This window comes from Mytilus edulis, chromosome 8, assembly GCF_963676685.1.
Source record: "Mytilus edulis chromosome 8, xbMytEdul2.2, whole genome shotgun sequence".
NCBI lineage: Eukaryota > Metazoa > Mollusca > Bivalvia > Mytilida > Mytilidae > Mytilus > Mytilus edulis.
This window is the reverse complement of record NC_092351.1, coordinates 13,455,617-13,470,997: the sequence shown is the minus strand read 5'-3', so window position 1 is coordinate 13,470,997 and position 15,381 is coordinate 13,455,617. Positions and strand designations below refer to the sequence as shown.

The following is a 15,381-nucleotide window of genomic DNA, read 5'->3' as shown; positions in this document are numbered from 1 at the left end:
TATGGGATATACATTTTCCAACTCATTCAGTAATCAAGAGAAACTACTCAGACTTTGTAAAACGTCACCAGTGTCTGAGTAGAAAGTTTATGAACCAGGGATATGTCAAAGAAGGTCTCTTCCTTTGTATAAAAAAGATTAGAAGGTACCATAACCTTGATGATTAATATTCCGTACCTCACAAATAATACACGATGGAGTATAGATTCTGGATTCTGACGTTGTTTATCATCTTAATAACGTGTAACATTATTCTTTTATTTGTCTTTATGAATATTACTTTTACTGTTTAGTGTGTTTTTAGTGGTTTCCATTTCACATGGCTCTGTATGACATTCCGCCATTGTGTTTTTATTCTATGATAATTCTTACATTCTTGTCTTTTATTCTTGATAATATGCATTGGCTATAAGCCATTTTGAGTTTCATGTTTTACATATGACATGGCTTTAGACTTCTACATCCTGTCATTGTGTTAGCGTACCATGGTAACTGTGTGTTTATATATTTGTTTGTTGTTATAGTGATTAAGATACTAACACAATGTTGACTGCTGTACTCCTATTCTGGACATTTTTAGCTATTATGTCAGTTGGTTTTGTACACACATCATTGTTAATAAAATGGATTTTTTTTACTGTCATAGAAGTAAGAATTTGAGCTAGCTATAAACTCAGGTTTGATTCTATTAGGGATGTCGGCCATGTTGGTTGGCAGGCGGGCTCATTGGAAACATTTTTTTTGACTAAATACCTTAATGATAATTGTTACCTTGTTTGGTGAAACTTGTCGCAGTAGTTTAAGAGGAGAAGAATTACGAATATTTGTTAAAAATTTACTTTGAAGGGTAATAACTCCTTAAGGGGTCAATTAACAATTTTGGTCATGTTGACTTATTTGTAGATCTTACTTGACTGAACATTATTGGTATATGTCGCCTACTTTTAAAACATACTGATGGAAAACATTCATTTGTTTCTAATTGGATATGCTGCATTGCCCATGTAGGCATCTTTTGCATTATATGTACAACTAAAAACAGTATACGGACACAAATGAAATATCTGTAACAACTTAAGGAATTGGTTAACTAACTCATAATTTTGGCCCTAAAAATCTTATTTGTTTTATAACAGACATGTGCTGAAAATATGATGAAAATATATGCTAAAATGTCCGATAATTTTGCACTTAAAAAGATTTTCAACAAGTATGTCAATAGTGAAGTGTTTGTGACGGCAAAATGTAGGTGAATTTTGTAAAAACCTTCTTTTTTTTTTTAGAATTCTGTAAAATAAATGACAGTTTTCTGCTAAATTAACAGTAGTGCTACCCTCCGCTCACAAACATTTTTGTTGAAATATTTTTTGTATGCAATATTCCTTTCTTTTTAACAAAAACTCAATACGCGAGGGGTGGCTCCACCAATGAAGTCATGAAATAAAGTTGAAAAAGTAAAACATTTCTAAGAAAATGGAGAAAAATAAAGTTATATCACAAAAAAACTAAACTCGATAATTTTTCTCGGAGTGTTGTTTTTTTGTGATATAACTTTATTTTTCTCCATTTTCTTAGAAATGTTTTACTTTTTCAACTTTATTTCATGATCAAACGGCAAAAACAAAAGCTCAAACACATCAAACGAATGGACAATAACTGTCATATTCCTGACTTGGTACAGGAATTGTCTTATGTAGAAAATTGTGAATTGATATTTTCCTACTTTAGGCTAACATCTATATAAATCTGAAGCCAATATGAAACTTTTTCTTATTATACTTTCAAACATCCTACAATAAGCAATTCATACACGTTAGATTTACATTGATAATTAAAGTTTAAAAAACACCTATACAGAGCCGCTAAGGAGGTTTTCTTGATCTACTTCTTACTTAAATAGACAATGCTATAGAACGGCTTGGTGTTTCCTAATTCTTTCACATTTCTCACTTCCAAGTTAACACCAATCAAATTAAAAAAACTAAAATTAAAAAGCCACATATGAAATTTTCAAAACTGAAATGCGATATATCAAAACTCGATATTCTAAGATCAGTTGATGCTTTGTCCAAAAAGAGTTCCGTGCTTAAGACACCGTATGTAAATCTGATTGATTCAAGATGTATAGTTGAATCGATATATAGAACCTAACTAAATAAACACACTGAACAGGGTTTTTTCAATTGATTTTGTTCTTTGAAGATTCATTTGTATTTTGATACTTACCTTCCAAAGTCCACTTTACTTGCAATCCAATCTGCTTCTTCCTTTGTCTTTGGCATAATCACTGTTCCATTGATTTTACTGCACCTGTCTTTGGCTTCATCATAATTGACACCATTTGATCTGTCTAGTAACACTATATAGCACAAAAGGCCATGTTTGTCCCATACTGGGTCAGTGGGACAATATTCTTTGAAAAATAAAAAAAGATATAAACTGTTGATGCATTTTTTCTACGTTTTGTGACATCAAGTGTTTAATATGACAGGAACATCTGACCTCCGGGAAATTCTCAATTTAAACAGGTATTTAATGTAACTGTTTGTTTTATGTGTTTTCTGAACTTTTGGGTTTCTATTCGTCTTCTTAAACAAAGTTATTTTACTCGACCTTTTAGATTGCCGCCTTTGGATCATCTACCCTTTTTTTACAAAATAAATACAACTAATTTATAGAAAAATATCTTTTCTTTTTACATATAGATAAAATTGAGAATGGAAATGGGGAATGTGTCAAAGAGACAACAACCCGACCATAGAGCAGACAACAGCAGAAGGTCACCAACAGGTCTTCAATGCAGCGAGAAATTCCCGCACCCGGAACTTATTTTATATTGTTATCACAAAACATTACTTCAGATTGACATTTTTTACTTATAAGGTGCAAATTTGAAATTTTCAAACATCATTTATAGAACAGTGACCTTCACCATTTCAATTTCAAAATTTGAAATTTATATACTCAATTCGTTACAAGTAATATCTCAAGATGTTTTTTATATCTTAACTTTAATAATTTGTCGGAAAAAAATGTGTTTTTCACGTCTTTTGATAGTAAGGTGTCCGTCAATTTCTAGGTAAATATCAACTTTCTGTTATTGAGTGTGAAAGCGTACATATTATTGATTTGTGTATATAAACGTTGAACTTGTTTGAATAAAAAGCTCTGTGTATAGTTTTGCTTTACAGAAGTAAATATTACTGCAAACGGAGAAAAAAGGGGGTGTTAAGTTATGAAAACAAAACGTCTGTTAGAAACAGGCAAAACACCCCATTTTACAAAATCAGATATCAAATGATCAACAATTGGCTGTAATGTTACGAGTATTCAAGGAATATAATCAGGGAGAGGGTTATGTACAGCACCGATGTATTTAACAAACAATTGCAAACAAAAAAGGCCTGAGATATCAATGGGACATTAAAAAATTATAAATTAAAGACAAGCTGACAACATCATGGCAAAAACTCGAAAAACAACAAAAGAAAGAACAAATGCAAACAGAAAATTGTGATCGAGGCTAGTATAAGCTACTGTGTTCTATTGTCTCCTGTAAGTTTCAAGGCCCAACAACCACGTCAAGGTCAGAGACCATATGGCAGGTTTTTACATATCTTTCTCCTCTAAATAGATTAAATTTCCAACAATTTCAAATTTGAGTAGATATTTTATTTATTGTTTGAAAAATATTATGGTATGGTGGACTGGTATACAGCGATGCAAATCTTGTGTGCAAGTTATAGTGCCTGTTTGAAACCATAGCTCATGCGTATGATGCATGGAGGGGAAGTAATGAACTCATGGAAGTGTCAGCTAGATAAATGACTACCTCATGGGTAATAGTAACTGATTATCTACCATGATGCTGAACAATCGATTCGCCAAGAAATCTGATTAAGGCCTGCTTGTTCTCACCGACTCTTGTCAGGAATGTAATGACCTTCTATAGATGACCGGAAACACTTTGACATACGAACAAAAATTTGATTCAGCACTAAAATAACTGCAGTTTTGTCTGCTTGTGTAAGATTTATAGCACGAATGGTGGTACAATATTTTGTAATCATCAGTATGAAGTTGACCTAGGTCGGAAGCATCGGCGGGGTTTGTGTTGCTTTGTCTTCTTTTTATATGTTGTATTTTGTGTTTTTTTTGTTTGTCTGTTTATCTTTTTTTAAGCCATTGCGTAGTCAGTTTATTTTTCGATTTGTGAGTTTGAATGTCCCTCACTTTGCTAACCAGTAATTTTTACTGGTCAAAGTTAACCTGCGTTAGGTTTTAGGCCTGCTCCGCCCGATCTGTGAACACAATCAAATGATATCGAAAAAGTATGAGACGTTTACTGATGTGAACTTCGAAAATAGTCCTTCAATAAGTGAACTTCGATTTTGACAACTTCTATCGAACCAGAACGGATTTTAAGTTGTTTTTTTGTGCTGGTCTGTTTAAATTCTGACCTGGGCCGCTCTACATAGATTGATAAAATGTTTATAAATGTATTTGCTTCTTGTTAATAAAATTTGAATTATTATTTTTTTCTTGATTTAAACAATACAAATGAAATACATTTATAAATAAAGACCGTGTGTTTGTTTGCTGTTGCTGTGCATGTATTGATTTTGTGTCATATATGGATAACCTATATGTTTTGTTTATTCATAAACTGCGTTTGTTACACAAATTTTCCCGTGATATGTCTTTTAAACAAATTGAACACGATATTTGTTACACCGGCAACGTATATCGTATTTTTCAATATATGTCAAGTTTTTTAGTTCTTTTTGGTTTACAAAAATATTGAAATTCTGATCTGTTTAAAATGTAGCGGTCTGTTTACAACTCTTAATTAGCACAAACACTTGCTTATCAGATATCAACGATTTACATTGGCAATGAGTACCTATATTGTTTAAAATAATCATGACAATGAACGCAATATTGGTGTTCAGCTACTAACATTTATGGTCGGCTTTATTTCACAGTGTCCACATGTCTTATCCTGCATCAAGTGATTGGTTTGTTTTTCAGGAATCAACGCTTATCCATTGTATCTATAACTTAAACTATTGTGTTGATGTCTTTTAAAAATTAACGCCTATTCTTAATTAGAAGGTATTGTAAGTGAGTTTAGATAACCATGTAATCGTGTCAAACGATTCATTACAATAAATTAAATCAATATCACAATTAAATGGTTAAAACAAAAATACAAATATATTGTAACACAACACGTCTGTCCTTAAAGATCTTCATACTATCAGGCATCTGAATATTGTCTGTTTTTACAAAATAAATATATTCGAACTTATTTCTATTAAAATTGAAAATGGAAATGGAGAATGTGTCAAAGGGAATACAACCCGACAAAGAACATATATATAATATGTTTCCGAAATATCTAACAAATAGCCTAATCTAGGCACATCACGATTTTCTAGCATAGGAATTTACGAATTAACAGTTGTAAAATTATGTAGTAAAACAGATGAAATCATATTATATTAATTTATAAAACAAAAATGGACAAATCATGAGAATGTAATAATTGTTGCTTCAAACATGTGGAATAGTCAACAATTATCCAAAAATAAACGACCAAACTCGCTTTTATTACAAAAATTATCCACAATAACATACAAAACAAAAACGAAAACTGAAAAAGTATAGAAAAGGGACAACAAAGAGAATTCAGGGAGTCCGTACCTTAAACTCATTTATCTTTACCATGAAACCTCGTGGCTACCAATTCATACTATGCGCGTTTGCCTATTATGTATATATAAAGGTAGAAGCCCTGTGTGTCTATTTTTCCGATGTATATCATATATTAATTTATATATATAAAATAGACATTTAAATCGAAACCGATTGTTAGCACAGACGTTTCGTCGATATGTTGATGTCAGTAACACGTATCAGAATTGATGGACGGGTTCGAATCCCAGTGAAGGCATATAGAAATCACAGGTAAGTTTTTAAAACAATTCCATTAGTGAACAGAAATCAGTTAATTAGTCAATTCAAACTTAATGAAATTAGGCACACAAAGGAAACAAAAGAATCTAAGATGGTGAGCCCATTTCAGCGACAGATTTATGAAACGCTGATTCTAGAAAAAGAATCAACGGTAAACGAATAGGCTGACGTCACCACAATGGTTTAATTTAGAGTTAATGCATGTCCTCTTTTTATTTAAAATATTAAATCACAAAAACAAATCATTAGTTTTCATATTTCAGACAGGTTTGTCTAACAAACATATTTGCACACATCAACCAAAACTGCCCATATTTGAACTTTCTGATGACAATTATATATGCGCGTTTTATAAATAAGTATATTTGTTAACTCTGTATGGATTGTATAATACAAAAAAGTAAAATCACTTAAAATAATGAACTCCGAGGAAAATTCAAAACGGAAAGTTCCTAATCAAATGGTAAAATCAAAAGCTCAAACACATTAAACACATCAAACGAATGGATAACAACTTTCATATTCTTTACTTAGTACAGACATTTTCTTACGTAGGAAATGGTAGATTAAACCTAGTTTTATAGGTAGCTAAACCTCTCACTTGTATGACAGTCGAATCGAATTCCATTATATTGACAACAATGTGTGAACGAAACAATGAATGACAAGAATACAAAATTAATCATGGAACAATAACACAATGACGGGATTGAAAGTACAGAGTCACGTCAAATGGATATCACAAAAAACAGAGAAATCAGTAAAAGTTATAAAGACAACAAAAAATACTATATCACATTATTAAGATGATAAACAACGTCGATACCCATACTGTCGTGTATTATTTGTGAAGTTGATACGGAATATTTTTGAATATCTTCCGATTAACTTTTATCAAAAAAGGACGAGACGTTATTTGAGATGCCACTGGTTCATCAACTTTCTGCTCAGACACTGGTGACGTTTTACAAAGTATGAGTAGGAGCAAATGACAGCAATAGTTGAACAAACAAAATTTTATCTGCATCAATTTTGAGTGCCCTTACGTCGTTTTTTTTTATTTAAAAATACTGAACAGTCACAAACAATTATTAGTTCTCATATCTCAGACATAAAACAATTATATTTGACCGGAACAACCACAACTGGTCATGTTTGCACTTTATTATTGTAATTATTTTAACGCATGATAGATTATTTAATACCTTATTAGAACATTATAAATATAAAAGTTTGATTACACCAATTAAGAGTACCAGTATGTCTGCTTTTAATTCAAATATTGAATCGTCACAAAAAACAATTAGTTTTCATATCTCAGGCTGATTTGCATAACACAAATATGTTTTATAACATTACCAATAACTTATTATATTTGCACTTTAGTATGAAAATGATCTTTAAAACTAGTTAACTTAGGATGAATTATATATAATACAAATGTCAGCAATATTGGAACACATTGATTACAAAACATTTTTTCATATTTTTTCAGTTGTACCCGTATTAAAAAAAGAATAGCAGAATAAAAAACAATCATTTGACCGTAAGAAATCATTCATTACATGTACAAGGTAAAATAAAATACCATGATTGTGTTCAGGTCAACGTTGGGGTCAATTTTCTAAGCTGCAAATAAGGAAAGGGATAAATTTCCAGATGCTTTAATTATATCAATCGTCTCTCAGAGACTACATAGGAAAGGCTTTTATTCGGGTATATGTCTAAATACAAATTTGAGTGTTCAACTATTATAATTAAAAGAATAGAATGTGCAAAAATGTATACATTATTGGGTCCATTCTGTATTTATGAAAAGTTGAAATTTAAACTTTACCCCGATCTCTTTGGCAAACTACTCCGCTTGTTCTCATGCAGTACCAATCGGACATATCTCCAGTTTGCCCAATAATTACGCATAATTGTGGTTGATCTTTTGGTCTTCCATCTGAAATATAAGGAAAAGTAAAATTCAAAAAACTGATGTTCATGATGAATACAAAACAAAAAGTTCCATATCAAATGTCAACATCAACGGCTAAAACACAAAAATCGAAACGAAAACAATTGTTATATTTCTGACTTTGTAGAGGCATTTCCGTATGTAAAAATTGTGGATTAAACCTGGTTTAGTAGTTAACATCGTTTCTCACTCTTATGACAGTTGCCTATAATTCCATTATATAGAGCAAAACAAACAGCCATAAAAAAAGATAAACATGTCAAAATTGAGGTGCAGCAGTCAATATTGTGATATAATTTTAATCACTACAAAAACAAACAAACTGTGTCAACAACAAAAACACAAAATGACATACAGACAGTTATTCGGATTATTTGGAGAATTTTCATGGTCGATTTCAAATTTCAAAATATGTATATGATGACATATAAACAAAATCAGTGTTATTACTTTTTCAAATGGATTACTTTTTTTAAAAGATATAAATAAAAACGGATTTTATAAATTTTCCGCAATGGTCTATTTAAAAAAGTGGAAATTGATATAAGAAGGTTTGGTATGAGTGCCAATGAGACAACTCTCTATCATAGTAACAATTTATAAAAGTAAACCATTATAGGTCAAGATACCGTCTTCAACACGGAGCCTTGGCTCACACCAAATAGCAAGCTATAAAGGGCCCCCAAAATTACTAGGGTAAAACTATTCAAACTGGAAAATTAACAGTCTTATCTATATGAAAACGAAAAACGAGAAACACGTATGAACTATATAAACAGACGACAACCACTGTACATCAGATTCCTGAAAAACCTTTTAATATCAAAAGTCGGCTTTTCTGAGTAACATATGATTTCAACTTGTTTCCTCACTTTTTCATCGTATAAAATAGTAAAAAAAATAAATACAAAAATATTTAATAACTTCATTCGTCAAGTTAATTAACCAAGCATTTTAGAAAGATATATACAACTTGTCTTTAACGGCATACGTTTTCAAATGATTAGATAACTAACAGGTGTTGATGGTGAAGTTTTGACGTTTATTTGTTTTATATGCCGAAGCTTATATGTTGGCATTGCACAATGTAATGACTTTCTCTTCTTTACTTTTAAACAGCTGGATATATTCTGAATGCTATTTGGCATCTGTGAGAACATGAGAACATGTAATGTGTCCGTTTTTATTCTATAGCTACATTGTAGTCACCACTTCAGTTTAATCATACCATACATATTATCTATCATATAGTCATTTTATAAAATTTACTGTTCACAAAAGTATGAATTATTCTAAATAATAAGGATGTTCTTGTCCCAGGCGGATAACCTTGGCTGTATTGGTCACAACATTTTGGGACCTTTGGTCCTCAGTTTTTTTCAACTTTGTACTTGTTTTGGCTTCCAAACTGAGCGTCAATGGTTGGTCTTGTATGGACGGAACGCATGTCTGGCGTATTAGATTTTTAACCTAGTACCTTTTATTGGCTATTATTCATTTGTTTCTCTGTCTTATATGTTCTCCAATTTATTTGTATTGTAGTCCTGTCATGTAATTTTTCATTTTAAATGTTATAATTAACATTGCTATTGGCGCGGGAGGTTTGGCATGCCACAAAACCAGGTTCAACTCACCATTTTTATTTTAAAATATCCTGTACCAAGTCAGGGAAATGGCCATTGTTATATTATAGTGCGTTTTCGTGTGTGTTACATTTTAATGTTGTGTTTCTGTTGTGTCGTAGTACTCTTATATTTGATGCGTTTCTCTCAGTTTTAGTTTGTAACCCCGATTTGTTTTTTTCTCTATCGATTTATGAATTTCAAAAACAGCGGTATACTACTGTTGCCTTTATTTATTGGTAAATTTAAATTTGGCATAAATTAGTGTTTAGTGATTGTACTGTGTGGCTATTTATTATTTGTTTTGTGCTTACTACCGATCCGTCGAAACAGTCTGTCCAACTAACTTTCACATTTAAATTTAATGGTTCGAAATAATCCCCATTGTATATACCATATATAAATATAGAAAACTATTGTTGGTTTTCTTTAACATAATTAACTATTTATTTCAAATAATGGCTTGTTACAATATCCTTCAGGAGTCCAAGCTCCTCCTGATGTTCCCTGTTACATTCCACTAATCACTCAGGGAAGTAATTAGTTTTAAAAATCATATTACATCAAATATATATTATACATAGTTTCACTCATAATGACTATTCATATGTTTTCTTATGGTTGCTAAAACACTGCTTTTTTGACTCGATATGTAATAGGTTTTGTAGATTGAAAAACCAACAAATGCTAAGAAATAGTTAAAGATAAAATATTCTTCGTCAGAAGTTTTAAAACCAAATGCCTTAATTTTATCTTAAAAGTTATTTTAAGAAATCCTGGATAATCATAGGTCTGTTCTATGTTCCTTTGGAATTTCAACCAAAGATGAAAAACTGGATCTTCCATCACTGTATTGGATACCTAAATAACATAAGTGTCCTTACAAACAACAGTATATTGCTGGGTCTTCCAAGTGCTCCACGAAACCTCTTTCTAAATTATTAACATCTATTTTATCAGCAATCAAAGACGGGCTTCAAAGTTATTGTGAAACTGCCTATTCTAGAGGTGGCGTGAATCAGATGTGGATACTTAAAAATTCCAAAGATCTTTTAGAGTACATACAATCTAACTCTCTTTCATCTTGTAACAGTATTAAAACATTTGACTTTTCTACTCTTTACACAAGTATTCCACATTCCAAACTAAAAGACAAATTGAAAGAGTTAGTATTACTTTGCTTAATAAAAAAGAATGGCCAACGTAGATACAAGTATCTTGTCTAAGGGAGGGAAAAATCCTACTTTGTAAAGAATCACTCTGATTCAAACAAAAAATTCTCTGACACTGATATTATCAAGATGCTTGATTTCTTGATTGACAACATATTTGTTACGTTCGGAGGACGTGTTTTTCAACAGACTGTCGGCATTCCAATGGGAACAAACTGTGCCCCTCTACTTGCCGACTTGTTTTTTATTATTATTATGAAGCTGACGTCATGCAGGAACTTCTTAGGAAGAAAGATAAGAAGTTAGCAATATACTTTAACTCAACTTTCCGCTATATAGATGATGTTCTTTCACTAAACAATTCAAAATTTGGTGACTATGTGGAACGCATCTATCCCATCGAACTAGAGATAAAGGATACTACAGATACAGTTAAGTCGGCTTCATATCTTGACTTACATCTAGAAATTGACAATGAGGGTCGGTTGAAAACAAAACTTTCCGACAAAAGAGATGATTTCAGCTTGCCAATTGTGAACTTTCCATTTCTAAGTAGCAACATTCCAGCAGCACCTGCATACGGGGTATATATCTCCCAATTGCTACGATATTCCCGTGCTTGCATTTCCTATCATGATTTTCTTGATAGAGGGTTGCTGCTCACATGGAAGCTATTAAACCAACAAGAGTTCCAAATGGTGAAGTTGAAATCATCCCTTCGTAAATTTTACGGACGCCATCACAAGTTGGTTGACCGTTATGGAATAACCGTTTCACAAATGATATCGGATATGTTCCTTACGTCGTAACTACAATCCCCTTCCCTTTCATGAATGTGACCTACCGAATTAGACTATTTACCGGATTTGTAATCACATAAGCAACACGACGGGTGCCACATGTTGAGCAGGATCTGCTTACCCTTCCGGAGCACCTGAAATCACCCCTAGTTTTGGTGGGGTTCGTGTTGTTTATTCTTTAGTATGTTGTGTCATGTTTACTATTGTTTTTAGCCATGTTTTAGATGTATGAATTTGACTATCCCTTTGGTATCTTTCGTCCCTCTTCTTTTACTTTTCTTCAAAACTTCATTTATTTTATTCCAAAAATGTTCTAAATACGGACAAAGTATAAAGAAGTGTTCATAATCTTCTTCTTGTGTAAAAAAGTTACAAAAACTATTAATTGTTTACAATTTTCTGAATAACGTTTCGTTTTAGGTAGAATATGTTGTAGTTATTTTCATTCTAAAAATTTTAAGTTGATTTTCTTTAAAATATCCGAATGAAAATTTATATAAATAGTTTTGATATAACACATCATCTATATCAAGTATACCCAGCCGTTTTGGGGGTCCAGTAGCTGGTTAATTGTTTTAATTTATCAGAGACTTATATATAAAAAAAATTAATAGTGATTTTAATTTTATAGGTACATGTTTCCATGTTAATTGATTTCATTTTATATTATCATTACTTTTTACAGAAGTTTACGTTTTTAATATTGCTGACCAGACTATTCTTGTTTTACCTCCACACATTGTTCATATTCATGCATGAAGCGTTGATCCTGTTGTGAGGATTGGTTACTGTGTGGTATTGTTCATTTTATTGTAGTAAAAACCAGGCTGCCGTGTTCCAGTTTAAATCAATTCACGTGTTGTCAATTCAGGGTTATTTATAACTTTCTGAACAGTATTGATTTTTTTCTTACTGTTGATGTTTGTACGATGACCTTCTAATAATGTTCAAATAATTGTTATAGGGTCTTAACCGATGGTTGGCCACGGACCGTAATTTAATTCCTCTAGTAGTTCTTTATAACAGTGTTATAACGTTTTGTCTCATTAAAACAAATACACCCAATATATCCAACATTAGGAAAGATTGTTCTCCAGCATCTTACAAATTTAGCTAATACACACCCATATCCCTATGGACAAGTCAAGGGATGTTCCGAAAACTGTAAATATTACCTTTTTGCACATGGCTTTATTACTCTTTTAATATCAAAATCAATTAAAATACAACATAATTTTTTTTTTGTCCATGGATTTATGAGTTTTGAACAGCGGTATACTACTGTTGCCTTTATTTATTTCACTTTTCTTCTTTCATTTCCATCCCATAAAAACTAAGATATGAATGAAAAAGGGAAAGAAAACCAATAAAGAAAAAAATACACTTTAATTAAAAGGAACTATATTCGAAAAGCGCGGTCATTAATTGTGGTCCGGAGCCAGTTGTCTCACTGGTATTCATACAACCCCCTAATTTCTATTTGATAAAATTGAGAGGCTGCAGCGAAAAGTGTTTTAACACATTGTCAAAGCGGATATCTAAACAATTAGAGAAATTGAAGAATCAATGTCAATATACCCATATTTTGACTATTTTATTTATTGTTTCTGTTTGTTTAACGCATCAATGTAAATATAACGGAATTTGACGAGACTGTCATTAAAGTGAGAGGGTTAGCGCTATAGAACCAGGTTTAATCCACCATTTTCTACATTTGAAAATGCCTGTACCAAGTCAGGAATATGACAGTTCTTGTCCATTCGTTTTTGATACGTTTTTTATTTGATTTTGCCATGTGATTATGGACTTTCCGAATTGATTTTCCTCTCAGTTCAGTATTTTTGTGATTTTACTTTATACTGATATAGAAATAAACATACACATTATTTGCATTTCCAGTTAAAATAAACCATGTGACTTCCCCCATTATTTCAGTAAGGACTCATTGATAACTGAAATTTGCTATTAATATCATGCTGTGCAGATTTTAGAGGCCTTTTCTATTTCATTTCTCTTTAGCATCTGTCTAGCATCTTTTCAATTTCGCAAAATGTAACATCTTAAAACGATGTAGGTTTGCAATAACACATATTTTTCACAAGACGGTGCATTTGGGAGACGGATGTTTCCAAACTTGTTTCCGAATCCAATATTTGAACTTCATGAAGCATTGTATTGTGATATTTTATTCTTGTAATTATTATTAATAAATACTGTTCAAACTTAAACAAATATAGCGATCACTAACCTGACCATGATACCTCCATAGAAGCGTTGTACTCAGTGTTATCATTCCACATCCATACTGAACCAAAACGAAACCGAAGTCCTAGCCAGACAAAATCATTTGAACTGAAATATAATTTTATTATATTAAGGTGGTATGGATGTCTTTCCAATCTTCGATTGGAAAAAACAGAGAATCTAAGGTCCATATTTTCAATCAAATAAGCAAAGTTTGGTGCAGGAATGCAGATAACTGATGTGAATTTGCATTTTAAAGAACAAATTTATAAGGTTATAACATATAAATATTAATATTTTTACAAGTGCTGATCATTTTTGCTTGATTTTAAACAACGTCAGTACCTAGAATCCATACTTAAATACCATCGTTTGTTTTTTGTTTAATTGATACGGAATATTTATCAACAAGTTTTTGTTATCGTTCGATGAACTTTTAATAGAAAAAGGACGAGACGTTCTTAAACATACCCCTGGTTCATCAACTTTCCGCTCACACACGTGTGACGTTGGCCTTGTCTGAGAAGCAGCTGCAAGATCTTGAATACCGAATGAGTTGGGAATTGTTTATCCCATATGCAGATGAATTTGGTATATTGCTACTAAGGTGGGGGAAATTGATTATTTCAAAATTAAAATCGTCTCGTTTGTCATAGATTCTGGTATCAATATATCTGAATGTAAAGTTAAATGATCTAACTTCTTTGTTAGTTTTGTGTTGACAAAGTGTCTGTAGTACAGCATGATTTTATCATTTATATTAATAAATAGTATTTGTATATATTTGTTCATGCATTGACTTGTTGACTGACTCTGATAGATTATACAGTATGACAGTACTTTGATTTTCTATTCACTTAGGTATTTACATCCTGGGTTTTCTATTTCTTTATTCCGATTGGTTACTCTGTAAACTCCTTTGATATTGAGGCACTCTTTTCAAATTCTACACAGAGATATAGAACACTGACACTTAATTTATTGTGATTTATAGATATTTATTCTTCTTATTCTGGAAACTATTCTTTATATTCAGGTCAGTTATATTCTTTACATTACACATTGGTTGAAAACGAAGTTCTTTTTTATTCTAATTTTTCGGATTGTAAACATAAACAATAATAATAATAATCTTGATATTTTCCCAAATTAGCAAATTACTATACTCGTTAGACTCTATATATATCATTATAGATATTATACACATTTTTTTTTCATATTCTTATTTTCATTGTCATTGAACAATGGCCCTAAGATTGCATACTTCGTTGTGATCATTTGACTTGCAGATATCATAATAGAAATGATTTTGTTTCAACTAGAAGCCGGATATAAATATTTTCCACGCATCGGAACAATATTTTCATATCATGGGTTATCAACATCAAGTTTACCGTTGCTTCGTTCCCCATTTTTGACAGTACATGTATTGCACATAAAGGTGTTTTATAATTATGAACAATCACGTTAATTTCGTTAAATGTGTCTTTACGGATTATAAATGATATCATGAACGTCCGAAAAAATACTTATGCGAACAGGAATGAAATATTTGACACTTCAAATTTATGATGAGTTTATTAGCTACCAAAAAAAATAAC

At 31.5% G+C, this 15,381-nt stretch overlaps 1 long non-coding RNA gene across 1 annotated transcript in view; it reads right to left on the bottom strand.

The window, feature by feature from the left end:
* Positions 1 to 13,784: 13,784 nt before the first annotated feature.
* The window catches only part of LOC139484863 (uncharacterized), a 38,028-nt gene continuing 36,431 nt past the window's right edge, over positions 13,785 to 15,381 (bottom strand). Inside the window, exon 3 of the long non-coding RNA XR_011655175.1 lies at positions 13,785 to 13,888. This is a non-coding gene — a long non-coding RNA (uncharacterized lncRNA). The remainder of the gene's footprint in view (positions 13,889 to 15,381) is intronic.